This window comes from Lissotriton helveticus, chromosome 6 (assembly GCF_964261635.1).
Source record: "Lissotriton helveticus chromosome 6, aLisHel1.1, whole genome shotgun sequence".
Lineage (NCBI taxonomy): Eukaryota > Metazoa > Chordata > Amphibia > Caudata > Salamandridae > Lissotriton > Lissotriton helveticus.
The window spans coordinates 1,819,476,034-1,819,502,899 of NC_136067.1; the positions used below are offsets into that span (position 1 = coordinate 1,819,476,034).

The 26,866-nt window shown below is 51.2% G+C and overlaps 1 long non-coding RNA gene across 2 annotated transcripts; it reads right to left on the reverse strand.

Moving 5' to 3' along the window:
• Positions 1 to 12,240: 12,240 nt before the first annotated feature.
• Positions 12,241 to 23,963, reverse strand: LOC144763775 (uncharacterized). 2 transcript variants are annotated; one of them, XR_013596260.1, is made up of 5 exons: positions 23,703 to 23,963; positions 19,343 to 19,532; positions 17,354 to 17,527; positions 14,301 to 14,462; positions 12,241 to 12,863 (listed from the first exon to the last, which is right to left on the reverse strand). It is a non-coding gene; the product is annotated as an uncharacterized LOC144763775 (long non-coding RNA). The 2 variants fall into 2 exon arrangements; XR_013596259.1 differs by lacking the exon at positions 14,301 to 14,462.
• Between the last annotated feature and the right edge of the window lie 2,903 nt (positions 23,964 to 26,866).

The window sequence follows — 26,866 nt, forward strand, 5'->3', positions numbered from 1 at the left end:
GGAGAGGGGGGGGGGTAGAGATGGCGCCGTCACGGGGCCGGTGTTCTGAGAAGCGCTGTACCCCCATGACTGGCTGTACCCCCTACGTCACGGGGGTGCAGCAAATCTCAGCACCGAGCTATTCGCCATCGTCCCCCCATGGCGCTTTGTACCCCCTACGTCATGGGGGAGGAGCTGTTCAAGTGCTTTAGTGTATTCAGAAAAAAAAGCAGGCGCGCGTCGCCTTGATTCAAACAAGCCTCAATAGCTCAGTTGGGAGAGCGTTGTACTGCAGAGCTAGAGGACACTGGTTCAATCCCGGGTTTCGGCATAGATGCAACTTGTGCTTTTACTTTTATTTTATTTCTGTATTTATTTATTTATGCGATTTTATATAGCGCGGACTTTACCCGAAGGTGTCAGAGCGCTTCACAATAGGACCAGTAATGATACAAGAGGAAACAATTGCAAATTAACAAATTACAAAAGCAAACGTTAAGTTACATGATCAAAAGTGACAATAGTGAGCAACCAAAATACATGAGGTAGCAATCGGTACATTAGAGGAGAAAAAAGTGATATGTGTGCAGGTTACAAAAGCACACAAAGTACAAGTAGAGGTATAATACTGCAATAAATGGCAGACACTCCAGCACAAGAACAAACGTTACGTAGGCAATGGTGGCACTTGTGCAAGTATCTAAAGCAAACAAAATGTGAGAGGTAGCAAACAGTGTGTTACAAGAGAAAAGTGACATGTTCAAGTTACAAAAGGGTACCATAACAGGTACAAGGATAATACTGGAAAAAATGGTAAACATTCAAACTACCAGAACACACTCGGAAGGAACTTCCATAGTCCTGGACAATAGACTTTTCAATAATGGGAGGTCTTCCTTCAGATGATAGCGAGGGTGTGAATTAGATTTGGAGGTGTCTTTGGAGGAGGAGTTGTAACGTAGTGGTTACCATAAATGAAGACACTGCAAGTGTAGAGGGTTTGCGTCAGGTTTATTTAATTTATAACCTCTAAAGAGCGCCGAGCCGATGGTGCACCGCTCTCGGCTTTCGCGCTAATCCTGGCGCCTGTGTGCGCGCAGCCAGAACATGGCCGCCTGCACGTCACGTCGGTACGTGACGTGCATACACTAGACTGCACCACCACATATCTCGCCCTTTTTCCCAATACAGAAACTGTTAACTCACAGTCCGCCGTTCATGTCAAAGTCTCTGAACCAGGCTGTTTTGACCACCGCTCTCCCCCTCCGGGTCAGTCTCACCGGGGTGGATGGGGTACCTCCTTCCTGAGTCCTTTCATCGCTCCTTCCACTTCCAAATGCAGCCTCACTATTTTCTCTTCTATTCACGTTACCTTCACTAGCCAACGCTTGGTTGGCACCACCGGGTATCTCTTCCTGCTGCTCTCGGCTCTTCTCATCCGGATGCATCTCAGAATGTTCTTGCTCTGCAGCTCCTTCCTCCTTGTCTTCCAGGTCTGCTCCAACCTGGTCCCAACGTAGTACTTTGTTGCATCTTGCCATGCCGTCCAGTGACCACACGTTTCCGTCACTTAGCAGAGCTGCTCTGCCCATCACTTCCTTGACCTGCATAGGCTTGATATACTTGCTGTCTCCTTTCTTTTGCAGCGTTGCCAACTTTACTCGCACCCATTCTCCTTTTTCCAATCTTGTCTCCTTCACGTTTTTCCGGTTGTTGTAGTGTTTTGAGTAAATGGCTTGCGCCCTTTCCAAGTTGGCTCGCACCACTGCAGGGGACCATTCGCTCACTATAGTCTTTTCCTTCCACACTCTATTGTCTTGAGTGAATGGTTCGCGGCCTCTTAATATCTGGAAGGGGCTGTACCCTGTCCCTGTAGGGGTGATCCTGTACGCCCATACCAAGTGCCATATCTCCTTTTCCCAATCCTTGTTGTTGGAGATAGCTGCTTGAACGGACCCCGTCACCACTCTATTAAATCTCTCCACCAGTCCGTTTCCTGCGGGGTGATATATTGACGTGTGCTTGACCAGTATGCCATTTCTCTGCATGAAATTGTTCCATTTCTCTGACCTGAATTGGGGACCATTGTCGCTCAGGATGGACTTAGGGATGCCTTCCCTCACAAATGTGTCGGCCAGGAACTTAATAATGGTCTCCGCATCCATCGCCTCATCTATTTTCAGCTCAGGCCACTTGGAGTACCTATCCATAAGAACACATACATACTTTTGGACTCCGTGTATGTCCAGTATCGGGCCCAGAATATCCGCTGATAACTCTTCCCATGGGTTCCTAGGGGGATCGAACTTGCCGAGAGCCGGGCGTAGTGGTTTAAGTGTCTTATCCGCCCCTTGGCACTGTGAGCAGTCCCTGACATGCCTCTCAGCCTTTACGTCCATCCCTGGCCACCAGTAGTTTTGCTTGGCTCTCAATTTCAATTTCCCTATCCCCAAGTGTCCTTCATGGAGAATGTCCAATAGTTTGGGGATGATTCCTGCCGGGGGGATGACTTTCTCCCCTCTGTATACAAACACTCCTAGGTCGTCCATCGACAACTCTTCTCTGACTTCGAAGTATGGGTTGAGGTCCCCACGGGTTTGTATTTTGTCTGGCCATCCCTTCGTGATGTATGATTTTACTTTTTCTAGGATCTGGTCTTCTCCATATGCTTCCTTCCATTCCTGATGTTCTATGGTTTTCTCTTGGTCTTCTGTGAGTGCCACCATTTCTTCCGCCCCTGCTTGGTCTTCTCCACTCTGATCCATGGCCACTGCTCTACTCAGATAGTCTGCCACCCTGTTCCTACTGCCGGGGATGTGTTCGACATCGTATCTAAATTCTAGCAGTTTGAGAGTCATCTTTGAGATTCTGGGCGTAGCACTTGCGTGTCCGCTGGACGTTAGTACCTTCAGTAAGGGTTTATGATCTGTTTTCAATAGGAAACGTGTGCCCCACAAAAACTGCCTGAATCTGGTCATGGCCCATACGACCGCTAGCATTTCTTTTTCAATTACGCTGTACTTCTTTTCAGTTTCACTCAGTGCGCGGGATGCGAAGCTGAGCGTTTCCATTCTCCCCTGACCTCGGTCTTGCATCAGGACGGCAACCAGCCCCTTGTCGCTGGCATCGGTGGTGAGCACTGTGTTACCTTAGGGGTCATATCCTTGGAGTGGTACTGCTCCTGCCACCTCTCTCTTGATGACTTCAAATTTGCCTTGCGCTTCCTCCGTCCAGCAGAATTCTGTGTTGTCTCTCGTCAGTTGCCTCATGTGGTGGGTCTTGGAGGCGAAGTGCTGCACGAACTTACTATAATATTCCGCCATTCCAATGAACGATCGGACTTCTTCTTTGTTGGAGGGCGGTGGTGCTTCGCAAATGGCTCTCACGTTGTCTGCTTTCGGGGTAACCCCTCGCACCTCTATCTCGTGTCCTAGGTACGTCACGGACTCCATCCCTATCCGGCACTTGGTCCATTCAGCTGTGAGGCCCTTACCCTCAAGGATCTTTAGTACTTTTCCGAGTTTGTTGTCATGATCCTGTCTGTCCCATCCCATTACCAGGATGTCGTCCTGGAAGTATTGGACTCCATCTGTGTCTTTGAATAGTTGGTGCATCAGCTTTTGGAACACCGCAGCCGCTGATGCTAGCCCGAACGGCATGCGGCGGAACTGATAGCACCCAAATGGGGTGATACACGAGGTTAGTTTGCGGCTCTCCGGGTGCAGGGAAATCTGGTGGTAGGCGGAGGTCAAATCTATGGTTGACTACCATTTGACCCCCCTTGTGCTGGCCAGCATTTCCTTGATCCTGGGCAAGGGAAATTTCCCCACCACAATGTTCTTGTTCAGTTCGCGTAGGTCGACACACAGCCTGACCTTCCCGCTTGGCTTCATCACTACTACCAAGGGCGCGAGCCACTCCGCGCATGTGATGGGTTCGATGATCCCTTTCCTCTCCAGATCCTGTAGTTCCTCTTGCACTGCGTCTCTCACCGCCAATGGCACATTCCTCACCTTGTGGGCGACCGGTATGGCATCTTCCTTCAGGATTATCTTGTGCGCGAACTTCTCCATCCTTCCAACTGTGCCTCCGAAAACCTTAGGGTACTCACTTTTCCATTTGTCCAGGTCCGGCCATGTTCCCGGTTCCGTGAGTAGTATCTGTTCTTTGCCCCCTGGATCCAACTTGATGCCCAGGTCGCCTTGGTCAAGCCATCCTAGGACCGAGGGTCCTCTCTCTGATATGTAGAGTTTGCAGAACGCAGATCGGCCTCTGAACTCGAAATGTAATGGTCTGAACCCAGCCATGGGTATTCGGTCCCCATTGTACGTCACTGGTCGGATGTCCAGCTTTTCCAGTTCTGGGCCTAGGTGTGGTGCAAAGCTCTCCTCCCATACTGCTCTCTGAATGATGGTGTAAGGTGAACCCGTGTCAGCCACCACGTTTATCGGTATTCCTCCAATCGACATCTCCAGGACGGGTTTCATTGTTCTCTTGCCGTCAACACTCGGTACTTGACCATCTACGCCTAGTACTTGATCCTCGATATAAATGACTGTGACGACATCTTCCTCCGTGCCCTCTTCTTGTTCTTCACTGTCCTGTCCGATGTATTTCACCACGCTCTTCGCGGCCTTTCTCCGACACACCTTCTCATAGTGGCCCACTATCCCGCAGTACATACATTTTGCGCGTAATGCTGGGCACTTCCTGTCGTGCGCCTCGTGGGACCAGCTCCCGCACCGGTAGCATGACTTCTTGTTGCTTCCCGCTTCTTTACCCGGAGGGCCTGGGTTGCCTTGCCATCTGTTGGGTCCCTTCGCCGCCGACCCCTTGTACTTGTGGTCCCGGCGCGGTTCCTCATCGTCTACTCTGTTCACCATGGCGGTGGGTGCCGTCTCCTTCCTCGTTGCTTCCGCACACCTGCGCGCCAGTTCTGCTCTTTTGACCATCACCATCACTTCCTTCAGGGTGGTGTCTCCGCTGGCCCACAGCTTGTCCTGCACTGCTGTGCTCGTGGTGTGCATCACCACCTGGTCCTTGATGAACTCTTCTTCCCAATTATCGTACTTGCACGTGGACGCCAGTCTCTTCAGGGCTGCAACATATTCCTCCCCTGTCTCGCCTGGACGTTGTTTCCTCTGCTGGAAATTAAATCTGTCTACCGACACACACACCGCCGGTCTGTAGTGTTCATTTAGGTCATCGATGGCATTGGCATGCACGTTGTCGTCCGTGCTTCCTCTTTCCTTTGGCACCAGGCTCTTGTATATTCTCAGACCTTCTGGGCCTAGGTTGAGTAATAGGATACGTTTTTTTCTTTTAAGATTGAACACCTCCTCGCTCTCGTCTTCCAATACTTCTATAAAATTGTCTATGTATTCTCTCCAGTCCTCCCACTTCATTAGTGGTTCCCCTGGCCTGGGTAGAAATTGTACTGGCGCCATCGCGTATCCCGCCTGCGCACTCATCTTCTCACTCTTGATCGCGGAGGGCGTGCTCCCTTGGTTCCTGGGACTGCCTGGTGTGTTGTCTTGCTCTTCCTTGCTTGTGTGAGACTGGGGACTACTTGCGTCCGCCCCCTCGCTCTTCGGTGGGGGATCCAGCGCTGTCTCTCTGTCTCGCCGGTTGCTGTTTGGTTTGGCGCGCTTTGCCTTGGGCTTGCTTGGTTTGGCGCGCTATCTTGTGGGCTTCTGGGTAGTGCCCTGTCCCTTCGGTAGGTTTGTTCTGCCTTTCTGGGCGATCCTGGGCTCTGCCACGCTCTTTAGGGCTGGTACCTGTGTGTTTGATTCTGGCTAGTCTCGCCCCGACCTCCAGCTCTCTTGACCTTTCAGCGCTGTGGTCCTGCTCCTCTGCCACGTGTCTTCTGTACACCGGTGTGGTTGTTGGTTCCCTCGGTGGCTCCTGCTCGTGTCGTTCCTCGTGGTGGGTGGATCTAACATCCCACCCTCGTCGCCATTGTAACGTAGTGGTTACCATAAATGAAGACACTGCAAGTGTAGAGGATTTGCGTCAGGTTTATTTAATTTATAACCTCTAAAGAGCACCGAGCCGATGGTGCACCGCTCTCGGCTTTCACGCTAATCCCGGCGCCTGTACGTCACGTCGGTACGTGACGTGCATAAACTAGACTGCGCCACCACAGGAGTCAGTCTTAAGTCAAAATCAAAATCAAATTAAGATCAAAATACGGCGGTCTATCCGCAACGCGGGTGGCCTTATTAGACTTAGTTTTTATACCCGTTTACACCCCTTTTACAATAAAGGCCTGACGGATCTCTGTTATATGTGTTCATATGTACTTCCACCTGTTATAGAAGGGATCTTGCAGCTTTTCTGTATTATTTACTGTCCCTTGGTTTCTCACGCTTACTAAGTGTTCCCGCCAGGAATTGTTTTCGCCCACGGGCGGGATACTTGAAATGTTCCTTGACCGGTGGGGTTTTACCAATGTGCGCTTCTAGTTGCAATGCCTGTGCAATTTGCATATAAGCTTCATGCCTCAACTGCCTAGACGATGTCTTTGTGTCATAACACGAAATGGTTAACACTTCCGGTCACGCAGCCTTAAGACGCTCACGTTGGTGTGGAGATGGCGTGCTCTCATTTTATAGATTGACTCTACATACGTTGGCCCAACTGGACGCTAAATCCAGACGGGGCTGGGAGAGCTTGGCCCCGCTCTGGGGTTCCAGCGTTACTACTACGCCACTGTCGGTGGTGGTAAGGTATCTTACTAATGCCAAGGGTTCCGTATTCAGTGCAGGTAGGTACTATATATTGTCCCAAACTAGTACCTTCACAATGTACTTCCATGGGTACGTCGGGGACTACTTCCTATCATGGCGCAGTTTCGCGCTTATCCGCTACAGGCCTTCCCAAGTGGCTGAGTGCGGATTAGAGCCGATTACGAGCCGGGGGGCGTAACCCAATCAGGTTCCACTTATACCAGTTTGGATTACGCCCTTCGCTTGTGTTCCCAAATTGCTCCTAGGCTCTTAATGCCTCAAGGTCAGACGGAGCAATTTTTTGACTTACGCCTTACCGGCTGTAACAACAAGAGGGCCCTCGGAGTGCGCACACGCTCCTTATAACTAGACATGGCTCTTACGCCTTTGTGGGCTGCAATGATTTGGACTACAGCTCTGCTCAGGAGCCGGTTATATTTTTAATTTCACTTCTGGTGTGCAAAGGGTTGGCTCCCCCTCTTACTCCTCCGTGATTGGTGCCTTGCACTACAATATTACATTCTGACACCCTTACACGGGCGTGATTGGTGCTTGGCACTACAATATTACATTCGGACACCCTTACAAGGCTGGGTGAGTTACAAGGAGGATCAAACGTACATTAAAGGAGCATTCGCTCCAGAATGCACTCGGTGCCAATCGGGATTTTTCCGTCCCAGTGTCGGTCACCAGGGCCCCAGGTATACAGTCCTCAACACGGTGTGGTAAGCCCTATGACCGCCCATCATTATCTGGATGCTCCTCTCACAGCGGAAGAACTGGGAGATGCTCTGGGACAGCTTAACGCGGGCAAAGCCCCCGGACCGAGCGGTTACCCTTGTGAATTCTATAAAAAGTTCCACACGCAACTAGGGCCCCACTTTCGGCGTGCGCTTGAAGCGGCGCAGGGTAGGCTTTTGTGGTTTTCCAGAAACCGGGTAGGCCCCCTGATAGGCACGACTCTTATCGCCCTATCTCGCTGCTTAACATAGAAGCCAAAATACTGGCCAAGGCCCTGGCTAATCGGTTGCTTCCGTATATCACGGAACTGGTACACCCCGATCAATCGGGCTTTATGCCCGGTAGGGCTACACGCCATAATATTCGGCACGCGTGGGCTGCGATTGATGCCATGGGGGCCACAGGTGAGCAGGCGGCCTTGTTGCTTGCTGATATTAACAAAGCGTTTGACTTGGTGAGCTGGACGTTTCTGTTCGCGCTCCTGCCCCGTCTTAACCTGGGCCCCGTATTTCTATCATATATTAAGCTGCTCTATACGGACATCACAGCTACTGTGCGTGTTGCCGGGGCGGTGTCGGAGACCTTCCACATTGGCTGGGGGACCCGGCAGGGATGCCCTTTATCCCCGTACCTCTTTGCCCTTGCTATGGAGCCGTTGGCCGCCTGGGTCCGTATGGACGCGCAGATGCGTGGCTTTGTGTGGCCCTGGGGCCTCTCTGATAGGATCGCGTTATACGCTGATGACGTTCTCTTCTTCCTTACGGACCTGCGACGCTCCGGGCCGCGAGTGTTGGAAATTATGCGGGTCTTTGGAGAGGTCTCGGCCTATATTTGAACATGGGTAAATCTACCCTGTGGGTCCTTGGAGGTGGCACAGTGTCGGACCCTTGGACATTGGACCTGCAGGTGGCGACCACTGGCTTGCAATACCTGGGAGTGTTCCTGTCGGAATCTGCGACCCTCACGTGGGAACGTTCTGTACTTCCGGTCTGGGAGCGGGTGCAAGCCGACGTGAAAACTTGGTCCCGAATGCCCCTTAATATCTTTGGCCGATCCGCCATCTTTAAGATGGTAGCGCTTCCACGCCTTCTGTATCAACTGCAAAATTATCCCCATCCGGTCCCGACCTCATGGTTTCGGCAGGTGAATTCGGTCTTGGGGCGGTTCCTATGGGCTGGGGGTTCTGCCCGGGTGGCGCTACGTACGTGCTTTTTATCTACGTACTGTGGGGGCCTCGCCACCTCGGACCTCCTGTCCTACTACCAAGCAGCTCACCTGCTCATCCTAAATGACTGGCAGTGCTCTTAAATCGTTCCAGGACCTCAGTGCGGAGTTCCACATGCCACGGTCCCAATTCTTCCGGTATTTACAGCTCCGGCATGCGCTAACACCATACATTGCCGATCTTGACTCGCTCCCCGAATTCAGCCCTATTGAGGCGAAGTTGTTCATGGGTGATCTCGGTGACAAAAAAGTATCCCGGATATACCAAACGGTGGTCACTCATTGCGCTTCTGATTTACTTCCCCTGCGGACGGCCTGGGAGGCAGATGTTGGTCCCATGGACGAGGATGATTGGCGAGAGGCCCTGGAATCCCCACGAGACACTGCCATCGCAATGAGGCTCAGGTTTATTCAATTTAAAATTCTCCACAGGGCTTATTTTACCCGTGAACGCCTCTGGAAGGCGGGACTGATTGAATCGTCGGAATGCCTGCGTTGTGGGATGGAGATGGGCTCGCTGCTTCATACGGTGTGGCTGTGTCCTGGGATAGCTGGCTTTTGGAGAGGTGTGTGGAATTGCCTGTCTGAGGTACTACACTGGGATCTACCCCGCACCCACCGGCTGGAATTGCTCCATATTCTTGCAGGAATGGGGGGGAATTGCTATAAGCGCCATCTATTGCTGTTGGGACTTGTATTAGCCAAAAGAGACCTAGCCAAGAGACCATGGAAAGACGAACGGGCACCTCCTTTGTGTGTATGGAAAGCGGGACTAGACTTCTGTATGGGTCTGGAGCGCCCGATCTTTGAAGCGCGAGGGTGCCCTCGCAAGCACTTTAAGATATGGAAAAGATGGGCCGATTACAGGGACTTGCCACTGGACCCCCCGATCGACCCCGAAGAGGAGCCCTAAGCTCCCCCATTGCATGGGCCTGTGTCTTGCGCCTTGGCGGATACACTATACTCACACAACGCTGTTTCCCCCTTTTTACACGTGCACAGGGTTAGGGTGGGACTGCGGGGTGGAATTAGTTGAGGGTGGTGGGGAGTTGGGATGGGATGGGGTGGGGGGTTGTTTCAAATAAATAAGATTTGTGATGATTTCATTTCGACCTTCGATCCTGCTAGATGTAATGTATCCAAATGCTTGGTGGTTTCTCCTGATTGTGGGGTGCCACATTGATTGCCTTGCTTGAATTCCTTAATAAAATCGGTTGTGAAAAAAAAAAAATTGGATTGGGAAGTGAAGAACAAATTTATTCGGATAATGCTTCCTCTTCCAACATTAAAAATAGTCAAGACAGGTAAAGATATACACTGTCTAATGGTGGAACGTGGTCAACATGTTTCAGCAATTCACGGCCATTATGCCTTGCTTTCTTCAGGACCTATTTGACGACTATGGCTACTGCAGCAAATGAATACCAAAACGTGTAATCAAATTGTGAAATAAATAAACAAATAGTGAATCAATAGACAGACTGGCACAAATATCACCTGGAACTCCTAGGTGCAATGTCCCGTCTCCTCTTACAATTTCAGTTATTCACCGAATTGTAAGGTGTGAAGACCTCACCCCACCTGGCAGCGGCTCAGGGCAAAAGTGAAGCACCGCTCTTTCAGTCGGTACTTCAAACCGGCATCTGTGCCGACTGGGGAGGGACCAATGGTCATCTGCTCGGCCCATTCCTGTTTGTGATAAGACATCTTGGTGTGTGTGTGTGGGGGTCTCTCACGGAACCCCAAATGATGACGGGCGGTTCCGAGTGGTGACTGATGGGTGTTCAAGACCATCCACAGGTTTGGCTTATCTTACTAGTTTTATAAGAGTCAGGGTGTAGCTGCTGGTATCAGTATCTAGTCCCAGTCCGAGTACACTTGCCACTATTTGACCCTCTGGTACCTTTGTTGTTATGAGTATACTGTAGGGAATGTATCCAGAGCTCGGTCGTTAAACTTTCCCTTGGGTCCCCTCCTAATTGTGTTTGTGTAGTTGTTCCGAAAAGTCTCCCCAAACTGCAGATTCAATTCAGTTCATGTGAGCCAGGCGCGTGCACATCACCAGCCACATCCCACACCATGCCTCGGCATCAGACTTGAAAGGAAGCCGCTCCCCCGCCCCACTCCGCGCAATGCCAGAGCTAGTTTTTCTCGCTTTTTATTTGGTGTTCTTTGCGGCCCATGCTTCATTCCACCTACCACTTTACACTGACTTGTTCACTTTCCTCCCATTTCTATCACCTTCCCTCAGTCTCCTCCTTCATGTATTCCTCTTTGTCAATCTCCGTCTCCCATTCTTCATCTTCGATGCATCTTTTATTTTCTTACATGCTTTGGTGTACTTTCTCCTTTCTTCCCCTTCCTCCATATTTTCTACAACTTCATCACCTGTATTCTCATATCTTCTTTATTACTGCCTTCCTTATTTGATTTCCTCTTCTTCATTCAACCTTCCTTGTTCTCGCTCCGGTTTTCTCTTTCTTACCTCATTCCTCGTTCTTTCCAACATTGCCCCATCCTCTTCAGTCTCTTTCTCTGTGCTTCTGCTTTTCTCCGTCTCTACTTCTGCTCATTATTTCTTGTGTCCCCAATGTGCAGCTTTCCAGCTTTATTCCTTCCATTCTCTTCTTTCTATCCTGTTGATCTTTCCCCTCTACTCCTTCCACCCTGCATGCCTGCCTCAACTGCTTCCTTCGTTTTCGCGCTTTATTTCCGTAGTCTGTATTCTGTCAATCCACTTCTGTTCTCCTCCCTCATAACCCCCTCCTCCGTTTATCCCTCTCTTCGCCCCTCCTCCTTCTTCCTTATCATATTATTTTCTTCCTCTCCTTTCCTTCCTAGTCTTTCCCGCTCTTTCTTGCTTCCTTTGTTCCTCCGTCCCTGTCTGTGTCCAGCCCCCTCTCCCTGGTACCTCAGACCTTTCCAGCTGCCTCCCGACCACCCTGACAGTCGGGAGCTGGTGCCTGTGGGTACAGAGTCTGGCTTGGCGTGATTTATGCCATTGGTATAACAGCAGACACACTGCAGTCCATCACTGCAGTCCCCCCCCCGATTAAAATTCAGCTCCGGCCCGACTGCAGCACTCCACAAAAGGAATATTCTACATAATTTCCGAAAATGCTTGTTTATCTGGTTTAAAAAGTGACCTTGTGTGATGTAACTAGTGTTCATTTAAAGCGCTGCAATACCTTCCGATAGGGTTCGCGCTAAATAAAAGTGCAGAAAAAACACAAGACAAATCGAACGCTTTAAAGCAAGAAAGGAACACCTCGGTGGGTGAATCACCCAGCTGGTGTCACAAGGCCCCCATAGGCAGAGCGGATATTTCTTGCCATCCCCACCTCTGCTCATTATCCAGAGGCTACCAGGCCTTACAGTAACACCTCGTCACCCAGAATACCCTCGGCCCCCTCTCCAATCTCACACCTCAGCAAAGAGCCTTTGATCAGCATTAAACAGGCAAGTGCTCCCCCCTGGGGCGCTACCTCCGGGCATAAAACACATTATACACCACCTTGAGTGTACCCGTTCTTTGAGGTAGACAGTACCATATAGGAGAGGTGCAAAATAAGTGTATAATCTTGTTGTAAGCCTTTATTACTGCAGGACATAATCAGGGTTTCTTTGCTACAACAGCTTGAATTATATACAACACTACATTGGGCGCTAAAAACTGAGAAAAAAAAATCACATTGGAATGTTTAGAACCCAAACTGCTCAAATTTCCTCAAAACGTAACCATGAACAAATCAATTTACACTGGAAGAATACTGACGCATTTGCTGTGCTTAATACAAGCTTTAGTTTAATAAAAAAACTAAACTTAAAACCGGTTTGCCCATAGGCAATTAAAACAGAAGTGGAATGCATGCAGGGTGAACGAACTGCTCAACTTTGCGGAAAATTGTTCTTAAAGTCCACCAATGCAGTGTGCTAAAGTGTTTGGTCTTTCAGGGCAGTTTCTCAACTACTTTTCATCAGTGGTTGTTAAGTCCCCAGAGTAATCATTTGGGTCAGCAGCATCATCCGCATCTGCACTTTCTGCCTCCACATTATCTGCTCCTCATTTTCATCGTTTTCACCATCAATGTCCTCCTTTTCGTTTTGGTCATTGTCTTCATCATTTGCATCAGTTGTTTCCTCAACTACCGATTCTCCCGTTTGTTCAACGATTTCAAAGGGATTCTCACCCTAAAAGTAAACACAAGTTTTAAACCATCTTTAGCAAAATTCTCAAGAACAAATGCACACCAACTATTACAAAAGTAACAGCAAAAGTCTTGTGTACAGTGCAAGTAAAGAAATCAGATTTCAGATCACAAAAAAGCAGAAAGAATATATTATTAGAAAAGGCATCTTACAACGGGGAGAACATATGCAGGACTTCTAAATTTTAGAGTATGTCCAGACAGACCATAGGATGGAAAAATCCATGCCAGGTCTATGAACGCCCATGAGCTCCGAGGAGTCCTTGTACAGAGGGGGCGATGACTGGAATATTGAGGGTGGGCATCACATTTCCAAGAAATTCATTTCCTGCGAAACTACAATTTTTTGGGTGAAACTCAGTACGGAAGAAGTGTTATTTGCAAAGCTGAGGAAGGAGTACACAGATCTGAACATTCAATATGCAGTGTGAGCCCTGGTGGCAGGAAGGGTGCAAGTGCATCCACAGCATTACAGGCTGCAAGCTAATTGTTGATGGTAACTAACTTATCCGTTTGCAGCATGTGTACCTGTTTAATTTAATTAATGATTTTATTTAATGTGTATAGCGCTTGAATCACCCACAGGGGGGTATCTCAGCGCTTGGAAGCACAGCATAGGTCATGGGTACTCACAAACGTTCTCTCAGGCGCCAAATTTACACTGTGGTTTGTGCCTGAGGGCCGCACCAGTGGGGTCAGTGGGGTGTAGTGTAGTTCCTATATTCCCAATAGGCTCTGAGCATTGGAATAATATCTTCAATAGTATAGACGTAGGACAGAGGGTAACTAGGTCTTCTACGGACTATATTAGACTTAAATTTTGTGTGCCAGCTAGCTCAGAGTTCACTAGAAACTTTCTCGAATAGGCGAGGAGGATTTTAACTTCCCTGGATAGACAAGAAGGGATTTAGTTTCTGACAACCATAGAACATGACAACTTTGCTCTCCCTGATCAAGAGTACATCTCTAGAGTCGTGTGAAAACAAAAGACAGCTATTTTACTCAGTCAATACGTGCATTCTTAGTTTCACCAGATTGTAGAGAAAAAAAGAGACGGGCGTTTTCAATAAAAGGTGTTATTTATTGATCAGTCTCTTTTCTCATACAAGAGAAATGAATCGCTACAATTGCAATACTTAGGGTTAAGTAGAATGCATATAGTAAAAGCAGGATTATAAAATAATACTGTAAAAGCATTGATATGGTTTCTTAGCCATATGATACTTTAAAATGGATAAAAGATATACATACATATATACATTGACTAATCGTCAATGGTGCTTCTAACTACGCCTACCCCGGTGTACCTGACCTAAGCCTAATACGTGGGAGGGAGTAAGTAAGTAGCAGTTTAAGTTAAGTTTGTTTTGCCAAGAATCTGACTCAAGAATTCTCTATACGGTTTTAGTCAGTTCAGTACCTGGGATTTAGAATGCTGGAGGGCTGGTATCTCTCTCTCAGGACTCGGTATCCCAGTCACCCACGAGGGCAAGCTGAAAACGCACCAGGACTTGACTGTTGGGTTGTTTAGGATACTTGTAGCAATGAGTACGCTCTCCCTTTTTATTTGTTCCTTGTAAGCCTGGAATTTTTTTTAGATAAATAAACGTTAATTTATACACATACTGCTAGTTCAACTACAATAACTTGGTTGGAACCTAGAAGAGAAGGCCTTCAATGTGGACAGAAACCCTTTAGAAACTACTCTGCCACCAGGGTGTGCCAGATAAGCGTTTAAAAAACACCAGGGACTCTTATTAGGGAATGACCCGCAATCTCGCTCCCTCCACAAGCAAGCAATCAAACCCCACCAAGCAGGCCGTGACCTGAAACCCTCAAGGGAAAAGAGCACAGCCAAGAGACAAGGCGAGCAGGACTCCAAGGCAGACTGCAAGGCAACGGGTTACACCGAGTCTGATTGAATGGTTTGAAAAACCTCTGGTAGATTTTCGGAAGACAAATAAAAAAACATTGTCATTTACAATGCAAATAGATCAAAGTCTCTCAAATGCGAGACCTTTGACGCACTCGTGCTTTAGCTGTAAACATCGTAAGATAAAGACAAGGAGGTGCAATTGCTTCAAAAGCAAAGCTATATAAAATAAGCATTTGCAATGCAATAGGTCTCGCAGCATTTAAGTTTGAGTTACTGGCATTGTAAATGACAATGCTTTGCATAAATTCTTTTTTGGTGTCCGTGTGTGCATGGCAGTGGTGGTGTGTGTGTGCATGGCAGTGGTGGTGCAGAGATGCAAATCAAAGTATCATGAAACAGCAGCCTCTGAATTTAATGGAATGTCGGCAGATAACAGAACATAGCCAGAGATGAACTGCCAGCAGTGTTTGGTCCACCAGCCATGTTTAGAGGCAATGTATTCAGGTTTACTCAAGAGAAGTGCCTTGTAGCTCACACAACACACTTCGAGGTGGATTATGAAATGGAGAGGGAACTCATGTAATTATTTCAAAGAAGGGCAAACAAGCTCACATTGTCTGTTGTTGGCGATTAGAAAAGCGACCGCGTAAGAGAAACTTTGACAGGTGTTAATGAGAACTGTGGGAGAGTAGTGTGGGGCCTCATTGGGCAAATGATAAGACAAGTTCCTGGAACGTGAACCACAAATGTTTAAGATGAAGGGCAAGCTTTATAATGTGCTTTAATGTAAGCTGGGACTCAGAAGTCTGTGCTCTTTTCTGGACATGCCCTTTGAAGGACACAGATTGGTCAATGAGAGAGCCGAAGGATTTGGAAAAAAATGAAATAGGGAGAAGAGGCCATCCAATTTCAAAGACATGCCCTTCACATTGACAAAGCCTTTATTTTGAGATACCCATAATTAATATTATAACCACCACACTGCCCAATTATTTCAACTATCAAACCAATGCCAAGGTGTTGGCGATGTGAAGGTCTGTAATTGTTAATGACGTGATGGATTGCACTGACATTCATATAGAGCCACTCTCACACAGACAGAGCGCCCCACACAGACAGAGCGCCCCACACAGACAGAGCGCCCCACACAGAGCCGCGCGCACACACACAGACACAGCCACACACACACACACACACACAGACACAGCCACACACACACACACACAGCCACACACACACACACACACAGACACAGCCACACACACACAGACACAGCCACACACACACAGACACAGCCACACACACACAGACACAGCCACACACACAGACACAGCCACACACACACAGACACAGCCACACACACACAGACACAGCCACACACACAGACACAGCCACACACAGACACAGCCACACACACACACACACAGACACAGCCACACACACACACACACAGACACAGCCACACACACACACACAGACACAGCCACAGCCACACACACACACACACACACAGACACAGCCACAGCCACACACACACAGCCAGACACAGCCACACACACGCACACAGCCACACACACACAGACACAGCCACACACACAGCCACACACACACAGACACAGCCACACACAGACACAGCCACACACAGACACAGCCACACACAGACACAGCCACACACAGACACAGCCACACACACACACAGCCACAGCCACACACACACACAGACACAGCCACACACACAGCCACACACACAGACACAGCCACACACACAGACACAGCCACACACAGACACAGCCACACACACACAGACACACACACACACAGCCACACACACACACACACACAGACACAGCCACACACACACACACACACAGCCACACACACACACACACACAGCCACAGCCACACACACAGACACAGCCACACACACAGACACAGCCACACACACAGACACAGCCACACACACAGACACAGCCACACACACAGACACAGCCACACACACAGACACAGCCACACACACAGACACAGCCACACACACAGACACATCTTCTCACCTGCACAATGGAAAGGACAAAAATGCACACAGGCTTCGATCCAACACCTTCCAGATTAACTGCCCAGAATGCAGCAGCACGCACAGCTTCAGACCCAGCACTTACCCACCAAATACACTTCCGCCACAGAAGCAGCACTGGCTGATGAGACTAGCCAGCCACCAGGGTAAAACCAGACAGAGCAGATGTTCTGAAGTGGCCGCTACCCACAAGACAAGGAGGCCACCAATTTCCAGGACATGGCTCACCAAGACTAACTATTAGTCAGTCAAAGCTCTAGCCTGTAGAAGGGGCAATCCAAAAACCACTTGTAACCCAACCGTGTCCCCGTCCTCCCTCGCCCCAAAAGAATGTACAGTTAAATGAGATTGATAGGACACTTTGTTAGGCTGAAACAGGGCACATTAACTGTAATATCCAGACGCGGGTAGAAATCTAAGCTCGGAATCAGAAAGGGGGGCCCTGAACACTGCAGGGGGGCTGGGGAGTTCAGCAGTCAATTATACTCTGCCTTGAAAATAGTACTGTGCCAAAATGGACTCTTACCCAGAGTGACTAGTACATGTCGCAACTCAGCGCCCATCACAGAGCCATTGGCTTCTTTGTCGAAGACCCTCAGCCCCTCCACAAAGTCATCGTAGGTACCCTAGTCCTTGTTCTTCGCAATTGTCTGCAGCATGGGCAAGAACTCGTCAAAGCCAATCATCTTGGTGTTAAGCTCTGGGAAGGAGAGAAGAGTTCAGAGGAGCAGTCACCGGCTGCAGCAGCGTGCCAGGCTGGCGAGTACACATTAACAGTGACAAACTTTAAACAATGTGATCGTCCAAGTTCCCCAAAACCCCCCTACCACCTCCAGTCAGGTTTTTGTCCCATCCCAGACTGCCAATGAATATTACTGATATGGTCCATCTATCAACTGTGAACGAGGCAGAGATCTCCAATTCAATGTGTGGCACAGGGTAAGAGCTGAGGGCAGAGGGGTAAGAGCTGAGGGGTAAGAGCTGAGGGCACAGGGGTAAGAGCTGAGGGCACAGGGGTAAGAGCTGAGGGCACAGGGGTAAGAGCTGAGGGCACAGGGGTAAGAGCTGAGGGCACAGGGGTAAGAGCTGAGGGCACAGGTGTAAGAGCTGAGGGCACAGGTGTAAGAGCTGAGGGCACAGGTGTAAGAGCTGAGGGCACAGGTGTAAGAGCTGAGGGCACAGGTGTAAGAGCTGAGGGCACAGGTAAGAGCTGAGGGCACAGGTAAGAGCTGATCTGCCACGATTGTCACATTTTATGTAATATCCTAAATCAGATACAAGCAACACGTTGCGTCCAAGTGAAAGGGGCCCATTAGACTCTAATGGAAGCCTAAGGTTTAGTAATAATAGCCAACTAGGATATAGTGAGCACTTCTGACTTGCCCCCTAGGTTCAATGCACCACAGACCTAATAAGCCCCTGGGTCTCATCGTAACAGACTTTGCACTCTGAAATACACCTTAAAATGTAGCTCCTTCAGATTCACCCAAGTTAATTTTCAACTGGGGGGTGCTCTGGTCCACGGATGAGTGGTGTGTGCTCAGATCCAGGGGTGAGTGGCGGGTGCTCTGGCCAGGGGTGCGTGGCGGGTGCTCTGGTTCAGGGGTGCGTGGCGGGTGCTCAGATCTAGGGGTGAGTGGGGGTACTCTGGTCCAGGGGTGAGTGGCGGGTGCTCAGGTCCAGGGCTGAGTGGCGGGTGCTCAGGTCCAGGGCTGAGTGGCGGGTGCTCAGGTCCAGGGCTGAGTGGCGGGTGCTCAGGTCCAGGGCTGAGTGGCGGGTGCTCAGGTCCAGGGCTGAGTGGCGGGTGCTCAGGTCCAGGGCTGAGTGGCGGGTGCTCAGGTCCAGGGCTGAGTGGCGGGTGCTCAGGTCCAGGACTGAGTGGCGGGTGCTCAGGTCCAGGGCTGAGTGGCGGGTGCTCAGGTCCAGGGCTGAGTGGCGGGTGCTCAGGTCCAGGGCTGAGTGGCGGGTGCTCAGGTCCAGGGCTGAGTGGCGGGTGCTCAGGTCCAGGGCTGAGTGGCGGGTGCTCAGGTCCAGGGCTGAGTGGCGGGTGCTCAGGTCCAGGGCTGAGTGGCGGGTGCTCAGGTCCAGGGCTGAGTGGCGGGTGCTCAGGTCCAGGGCTGAGTGGCGGGTGCTCAGGTCCAGGGCTGAGTGGCGGGTGCTCAGGTCCAGGGCTGAGTGGCGGGTGCTCAGGTCCAGGGCTGAGTGGCGGGTGCTCAGGTCCAGGGCTGAGTGGCGGGTGCTCAGGTCCAGGGGTGAGTGGCGGGTGCTCAGGTCCAGGGGTGAGTAGCGGGTGCTCAGGTCCAGGGGTGAGTAGCGGGTGCTCAGGTCCAGGGGTGAGTAGCGGGTGCTCAGGTCCAGGGGTGAGTAGCGGGTGCTCAGGTCCAGGGGTGAGTAGCGGGTGCTCAGGTCCAGGGGTGAGTAGCGGGTGCTCAGATCTAGGGGTGAGTAGGGGTACTCTGGTCCAGGGGTGAGAGGCGAAACCTAAAAAACAGAAGCTGTCTATCTAGAAACATACCTTTTTTGACCGCATTGCCATTTGATCCAGGTTTTCTCAATTTAGGTTTTTTGTCGACAAACGCCCCTCCAATGGGTTTATTAAGCGATTGCATCATCTTTCTTTTCATCCACCTTCCAGCAGGCCGACCAAATACCAGATTTGTCTGGTAGTCGACAACAATTCCAGGTCTCTGCATACCGCCATAATCCTGCAAATTGATAACATAAAATTAGCAGAGAGTATGCAGATAAGGCAAGTTACATGGTGTGCAAAAATGTGTTAACAGTTTTATAATAATGGCAGGCATAATCCAAGAACCAATGTTGGGTGGTCAAGGAATTCGTCGGCTAAGCAGCAATTGTTGCCATTCTGGTAGGTGTAGATACTTCTTGGCTACAATTCTGAAAACTGCAGTAAGGACACTGCTGTACAGGTTTTCATTTGCATTAGTGAGCTTGAGAAATAAAGAAGATAAAATGCTTATAAACATGTGTGTGGTTGTGTCTGGTTGCGCGTGTGGTTTGGTTGTGTGTGGTGTGGTTGTGTCTGAGAGAACCGGGAGTTAGAGAAGGAGGCGGGGTGAAAGAGAAAAGCAGATAAGCACAGTAAAAGAGAACAGGGAGTTAAAGAAGGAGGTGTGGTGGAAGAGAGCAGCAGATCAGCACGTGAGAAGAGAAGAGAACAGGGAGTTAGAGAAGGAGGCGGGGTGGAAGAGAGCCGCAGTTCAGCACGTGAGATGACAAGAGAACAGGGAGTTAGAGAAGGAGGCAGGGTGGAAGAGAGCAGCAGATCAGCACTTGAGAAGAGAAGAGAACAGGGCGCTAGAGAGAGGGAGGGCGATAGAGAGAGATGGGAGGGCGATAGAGAGAGATGGGAGGGCGATAGAGAGAGAGAGGGAGGGCGATAGAGAGAGAGAGGGAGGGCGATAGAGAGAGAGAGGGAGGGCGATAGAGAGAGAGAGAGAGGGCGATAGAGAGAGAGAGAGAGGGCGATAGAGAGAGAGGGCGATAGAGAGAGAGGGCGATAGAGAGAGAGGGCGATAGAGAGAGAGGGCGATAGAGAGAGAGGGCGATAGAGAGAGAGGGCGATAGAGAGAGAGGGCGATAGAGAGAGAGGGCGATAGAGAGAGAGGGCGATAGAGAGAGGGCGATAGAGAGAGAGGGCGATAGAGAGAGAGGGCGATAGAGAGAGAGGGCGATAGAGAGAGGGAGGGAGGGCGATAGAGAGAGGGAGGGAGGGCGATAGAGAGAGGGAGGGAGGGCGATAGAGAGAGGGAGGGAGGGCGATAGAGAGAGGGAGGGAGGGCGATAGAGAGAGGGAGGGAGGGCGATAGAGAGAGAGAGGGAGGGCGATAGAGAGAGAGAGGGAGGGCGATAGAGAGAGGGAGGGAGGGCGATAGAGAGAGGGAGGGAGGGCGATAGAGAGAGGGAGGGAGGGCGATAGAGAGAGAGAGGGAGGGCGATAGAGAGAGAGAGGGAGGGCGATAGAGAGAGAGAGGGAGGGCGATAGAGAGAGAGAGGGAGGGCGATAGAGAGAGAGAGGGAGGGCGATAGAGAGAGAGAGGGAGGGCGATAGAGAGAGAGAGGGAGGGCGATAGAGAGAGGGAGGGAGGGCGATAGAGAGAGGGAGGGAGGGCGATAGAGAGAGGGAGGGAGGGCGATAGAGAGAGAGAGGGAGGGCGATAGAGAGAGAGAGGGAGGGCGATAGAGAGAGAGAGGGAGGGCGATAGAGAGAGAGAGGGAGGGCGATAGAGAGAGAGAGGGAGGGCGATAGAGAGAGAGAGGGAGGGCGATAGAGAGAGAGAGGGCGATAGAGAGAGAGAGGGCGATAGAGAGAGAGAGGGCGATAGAGAGAGAGGGCGATAGAGAGAGAGAGGGAGGGCGATAGAGAGAGAGAGGGAGGGCGATAGAGAGAGAGAGGGCGAGAGAGAGAGAGAGAGGGCGAGAGAGAGAGAGAGGGCGAGAGAGAGAGAGGGCGAGAGAGAGAGGGCGATAGAGAGAGGGCGATAGAGAGAGAGGGCGATAGAGAGAGAGGGCGATAGAGAGAGAGGGCGATAGAGAGAGAGGGCGATAGAGAGAGAGGGCGATAGAGAGAGAGGGCGATAGAGAGAGAGGGCGATAGAGAGAGAGGGCGATAGAGAGAGAGGGCGATAGAGAGAGAGGGCGATAGAGAGAGAGGGCGATAGAGAGAGAGGGCGATAGAGAGAGAGGGCGATAGAGAGAGAGGGCGATACAGAGAGAGGGCGATACAGAGAGAGGGCGATACAGAGAGAGGGCGATAGAGAGAGAGGGCGATAGAGAGAGAGGGCGATAGAGAGAGAGGGCGATAGAGAGAGAGGGCGATAGAGAGAGGGCGATAGAGAGAGAGGGCGATAGAGAGAGGGCGATAGAGAGAGGGCGATAGAGAGAGGGCGATAGAGAGGGGGAGAGAGGGCGATAGAGAGGGGGAGAGAGGGCGATAGAGAGGGGGAGAGAGGGCGATAGAGAGGGGGAGAGAGAGAGAGAGAGGGCAATAGAGAGAGAGAGGGCGATAGAGAGGGGGAGAGAGGGCGATAGAGAGGGGGAGAGAGGGCGATAGAGAGGGGGAGAGAGGGCGATAGAGAGGGGGAGAGAGGGCGATAGAGAGGGGGACAGAGGGCGATAGAGAGGGGGACAGAGGGCGATAGAGAGGGGGACAGAGGGCGATAGAGAGGGGGACAGAGGGCGATAGAGAGGGGGAGAGAGAGAGAGAGAGGGCAATAGAGAGAGAGAGGGCGATAGAGAGGGGGACAGAGGGCGATAGAGAGGGGGAGAGAGAGAGAGAGAGGGCAATAGAGAGAGAGAGGGCGATAGAGAGGGGGAGAGAGGGCGATAGAGAGGGGGAGAGAGGGCGATAGAGAGGGGGAGAGAGGGCGATAGAGAGGGGGAGAGAGGGCGATAGAGAGGGGGAGAGAGGGCGATAGAGAGGGGGAGAGAGGGCGATAGAGAGGGGGACAGAGGGCGATAGAGAGGGGGACAGAGGGCGATAGAGAGGGGGACAGAGGGCGATAGAGAGGGGGACAGAGGGCGATAGAGAGGGGGACAGAGGGCGATAGAGAGGGGGACAGAGGGCGATAGAGAGGGGGAGAGAGGGCGATAGAGAGGGGGACAGAGGGCGATAGAGAGGGGGAGAGAGGGCGATAGAGAGGGGGAGAGAGGGCGATAGAGAGGGGGAGAGAGGGCGATAGAGAGAGGGAGAGAGGGCGATAGAGAGAGGGAGAGAGGGCGATAGAGAGGGAGAGAGGGCGATAGAGAGAGGGCGATAGAGAGAGGGAGAGAGGGCGATAGAGAGAGGGAGAGAGGGCGATAGAGAGAGGGCGATAGAGAGAGGGAGAGAGAGAGGGCGATAGAGAGAGGGAGAGAGAGAGGGCGATAGAGAGAGGGAGAGAGAGAGGGCGATAGAGGGAGAGAGGGCGATAGAGAGAGCGATAGAGGGAGAGAGGGCGATAGAGAGAGAGAGAGGGCGATAGAGAGAGAGAGGGCGATAGAGAGAGAGGGCGATAGAGAGAGAGAGGGCGATAGAGAGAGAGAGAGGGGGCGATAGAGAGAGAGAGAGAGGGCGATAGAGAGAGAGAGAGAGGGCGATAGAGAGAGAGAGAGAGGGCGATAGAGAGAGAGGGCGATAGAGAGACCCCCAATTCTACTACTCTCTTGTAGCCCAACAAACAAATCATCAGAAAATGAAGCAGAGTTGAGGGGCATGCCAGGTAGAGATCCATGCCACACAAGCGTCCGGTGGGGATGTATGGCATAATTACAGCACCAGGACTCCTCAGCGACCTATCATATTCAGAACACTGGTACTCACAACAGCAAGGAGGTAGGGAGACGGTGGGACGGTAACTACTTCACACAAGTCTGTCTTCGTTTTGAACAAGAGATCGGCTTCTTTTTAGACAAGCAACCATCCTCAACTTGTCCCAAGTACAATATCACTCCTAATTGGAGTCCAAGGAGAAATAAAGTTGGTTGTGTCTCGGTTGCAAATTCGCAACCTTGACCGCCCCCCAAACTTGGGGGCTTATTTACAAGCCCCTTGCGCCACTTTTGCGTCATTTTTAACATAGGAAAAGTGACGCAAAAGTGGCGCAAGGGGCTTTTAAATCTGTCCCTTGGTATTTAAGTCACCTGCACTTCTGTTGAACGTTGTAATACCTAAGAAAGGAATTCTACTCTAATATGAATTAAAATCTCCAGAGCTGATGCCGCAGCCATTCCTTTGAAGGGGAGGCTGAGGTCAGTCAGGAGAGCTGCTGGTTGCGCCCGGTGCCGCCTGCACAGCCAGTGACCGTAGCCGGTGCGTCGGACCCTGGCTCCCCGCTTCCCACAGGCCCCTCCCGGCGCGGCGCCGCTGCACTCACCGGTGTCCAGACGCACTACCTGGGGCAGCCGCCAGCCTGTAGGAGCTGATGAGCTGGTCCAGGGGCAGCGAGGCCGAACTCCAGTGCACCTCCTTGAGCGGGGGCACGGCGGCGGCGGGCTCCATGCTCACGGGCGGGGGTCGGCGGAGAGGTGGCGGCAGCCCCGGGCTCCCCCGTCAGCCGCAGCGGGACATGCTGCTGCTGCCGCCGGTCAAAGCAGGGTCGCCTCAGGCTCACGGGCGGGGGTCGGCGGAGAGGTGGCGGCAGCCCCGGGCTCCCCCGTCAGCCGCAGCGGGACATGCTGCTGCTGCTGCCGCCGGTCAAAGCAGGGTCGCCTCAGGCGCGTCCGCCCGCAGCGCTGCCCCTCTGCCGCCGAGGCTGCCTCTGGTAGGAAGCGCCATCGCAGCGCCTGCCAGAGCTGACTAATCACAGCGGCGGAGGAGCTCGCGCGCGCGACGGGCAACGTAGAACTGGCCCCACCCACACTTGCGTAAATGTGTGCACAAACAGGGGGTACAGTCCCTGATGGGCGGGGTAGTGAGACGTCATGAAAATTAAAATGCGCATGCGCACCATTAGTGCGCATGCGCACAACGATGAGGGGACACTGCCACATGGGGGACAGTGGATTATAGAACACCGGGGTTAGGTGTTTGGTAGCTTTTGGGCTGGGGGGCGGGGCTGGGTTGGGCTTCCTTTTGGGCGGGGCTTTAGGATCCGCCCGGCCACGCGGCAGAGACACCATTTTAAGTGAGGTGTCTCGGCCGCCGGGCGGGGGGTGGCGGGTGGACAATTTTTGGACTATCTCCTCAAGTCCCCATGGTGGCGGCACGAGCGGAGGGCCTGCAGCGGAGGGGACTTCACGATTGTGGGTGACGGGACTTTGCGGGCTTTCCGATGGGTCAGGTCGGGCTTGTGAGGAGTCTTTCAAGGCGCGGGACACATCGCTGGACACATCGCTGGACGTGGGAGGAGCTCGGCGAGAGCAGCTTGCGGCTCCACGTGACCGGGCGGATGGGCCTGTTCTGGCTAGTGCGGGCGGTCAGGCTCCCACGTGGGACTAGGTGAGTCACTTCTGCCCCCTACCCGAAGGGTCCGTGCGGCCGCCGGGGTGCCCCAAACAGTACAGCTCGGACGATAAAAGTTTCATTAGAGTGCCAAAGGCCCTCGTCGTGGGCGGATTTCCGAGAGTGGCGAGTCAAAGGTTAAAAAGCGGATTGCTCCTCGAATGCTTCACTGGAAATGTTGCTGTTTGATTTCTGTTCCAATGCTCGCTGTGCTGAAGTAGGATGACGTGCCGAGTAGAGCATTCTCACTTGTTAATTATCAACTGCGCTCTTTTTCAGGCATCTGTGTAAAATATTTAAACAAGCCCTCTTACTGAAAAAAGCAACCAATGCTGTTAAACGTATTTATGCATGTGTTTTTAGACTGCTACAGATGGGCTCCTAGACTGTTGTATTGGGGGCGGGGGGGGGGGTGAAGACCTTGAGTGTTGGTTCAAAACGTGGTTTATGGTCCGGATATTGTTTACAGGGGCTGTTGTCTTTCCCCACAGAGGGTGGGTGGAGGCAGGATGGAGCTAAATATGTGGCTAGCGGGTATTGTCTCCAGCTTCTAAGTGGGTGCCGGTGACTATGGGTGTTTAATGAGAAAATGAAAAGGCGTGGCCTGCAGCATCCTTTTGGTGTTTAGTTAGTGATTACTTTCATGTGAGTGTGTGTGGCGTCAGGTGTGGTTGGTTACCTATTTGGTAGTTTGTAAATTTTCGAATGCACGTTCAGGCAACTTGTCGTCTGGTCGTAAGTTTTGCACACCGTAATCTAAGTCTCTGACTGTTATTAGCACACGTACTGGCATACATAATTATATGCGTGTAGGTTTCGTGACTAGAGTGAGCTCGCAGTTTGGGTGCATGTAATATTGCACTTGGAAGTTTTAATTTGTGAGTGGGTTACCCTGTGTGGTAACCATATCTGGATTGACAATTGTGACTTACGACTCACATGCACCTCTGTTATTCGGAACCAGTCCATTTGGGTTTTCAAGGCTTTCTTTTCCAACCACAATTCCGCTGAAACGTTTACATTAATTAGATCACTCCTGATTAAAATTGAGGCTTGTATGAAATGTGGGAACGATCCCACATCACTCATTCCATGCCAAGTGGCCGTTTCAAATAGAATATTATGCAAGAGAAAAAGAATGAAGAGACAGGCTATGCTTTCGAAGTGTGCGTGGGTGGTGGAAGCTGTCCGAGGCAAAGCCGTACCCTGGTTTCCCTGAGCTGGGGCAGGGATTGAAACCTTAAGTCCCGGGGGTCCAAAACACTGGAGAAGGAACAGTACACGAAGGTAGCTGAATTAATTTTTAAGTTCTAATCATGGCACTGGGAGGCTCCACCTTCTACTGTTAAAATGTGCGTTAGGGGGGGAAGCTCACCTTGTTTTGCCATGTCCCTCACATGTTTCCTAGCACGGCATTGTGGGCATTTACGGCCCAAATAAGGGATGTGCTGGAGCGACTGAGTAAACATAATGACATGTCTCTCAGAATAGTTACACATCAGAACTAAGGTACCGTCAAACCGCAAGTTGGTGCCATGCACTTAACAGCGGCATCACATCTTGCAGTGGGGTAGCTTGCTACTCCGGAACCTGTGAGGGATTTGTATAGTGATATATGGACGTTCTTTGCGGGGGTCCGGCATGTTTTAGAAGGCGGCTCGTGGGACATTTGGTGCTACACGGTTTCTATCGAGCAAGGCGGAGTTGCACTTTGCGCCTCCGTGCAGTAAAGTGTGTTGAATCTGGGCCCGGGTTACTGTTCTTGCATTCTGTGTTCGAATCCCACGTTTTAAAATGTATACATACTTTTCTTTACGGTGGACTTATTGCTGATCTTTTCTTTCCGAAGGGCTATTGCGGAGTACCACACTGATGTTTTCTGTAGAACGCGTTTTATTGGTAGGATACAAGGAGGCAGGCGCATAGAGTTTATAAATGGGACATTTTGCCTGGGTAAGAGGTACGTTCGTCCATTTTAGTAGTATGAAGGAGGCAAGCTTATAAAAGTTGCAAAAGTGACATTTTCACAGTTGACGGCCTGGAGGGGAAAAACCCTGCCAAATAGCTGCAGATGCACTTGTGAATACGGCGGACAAA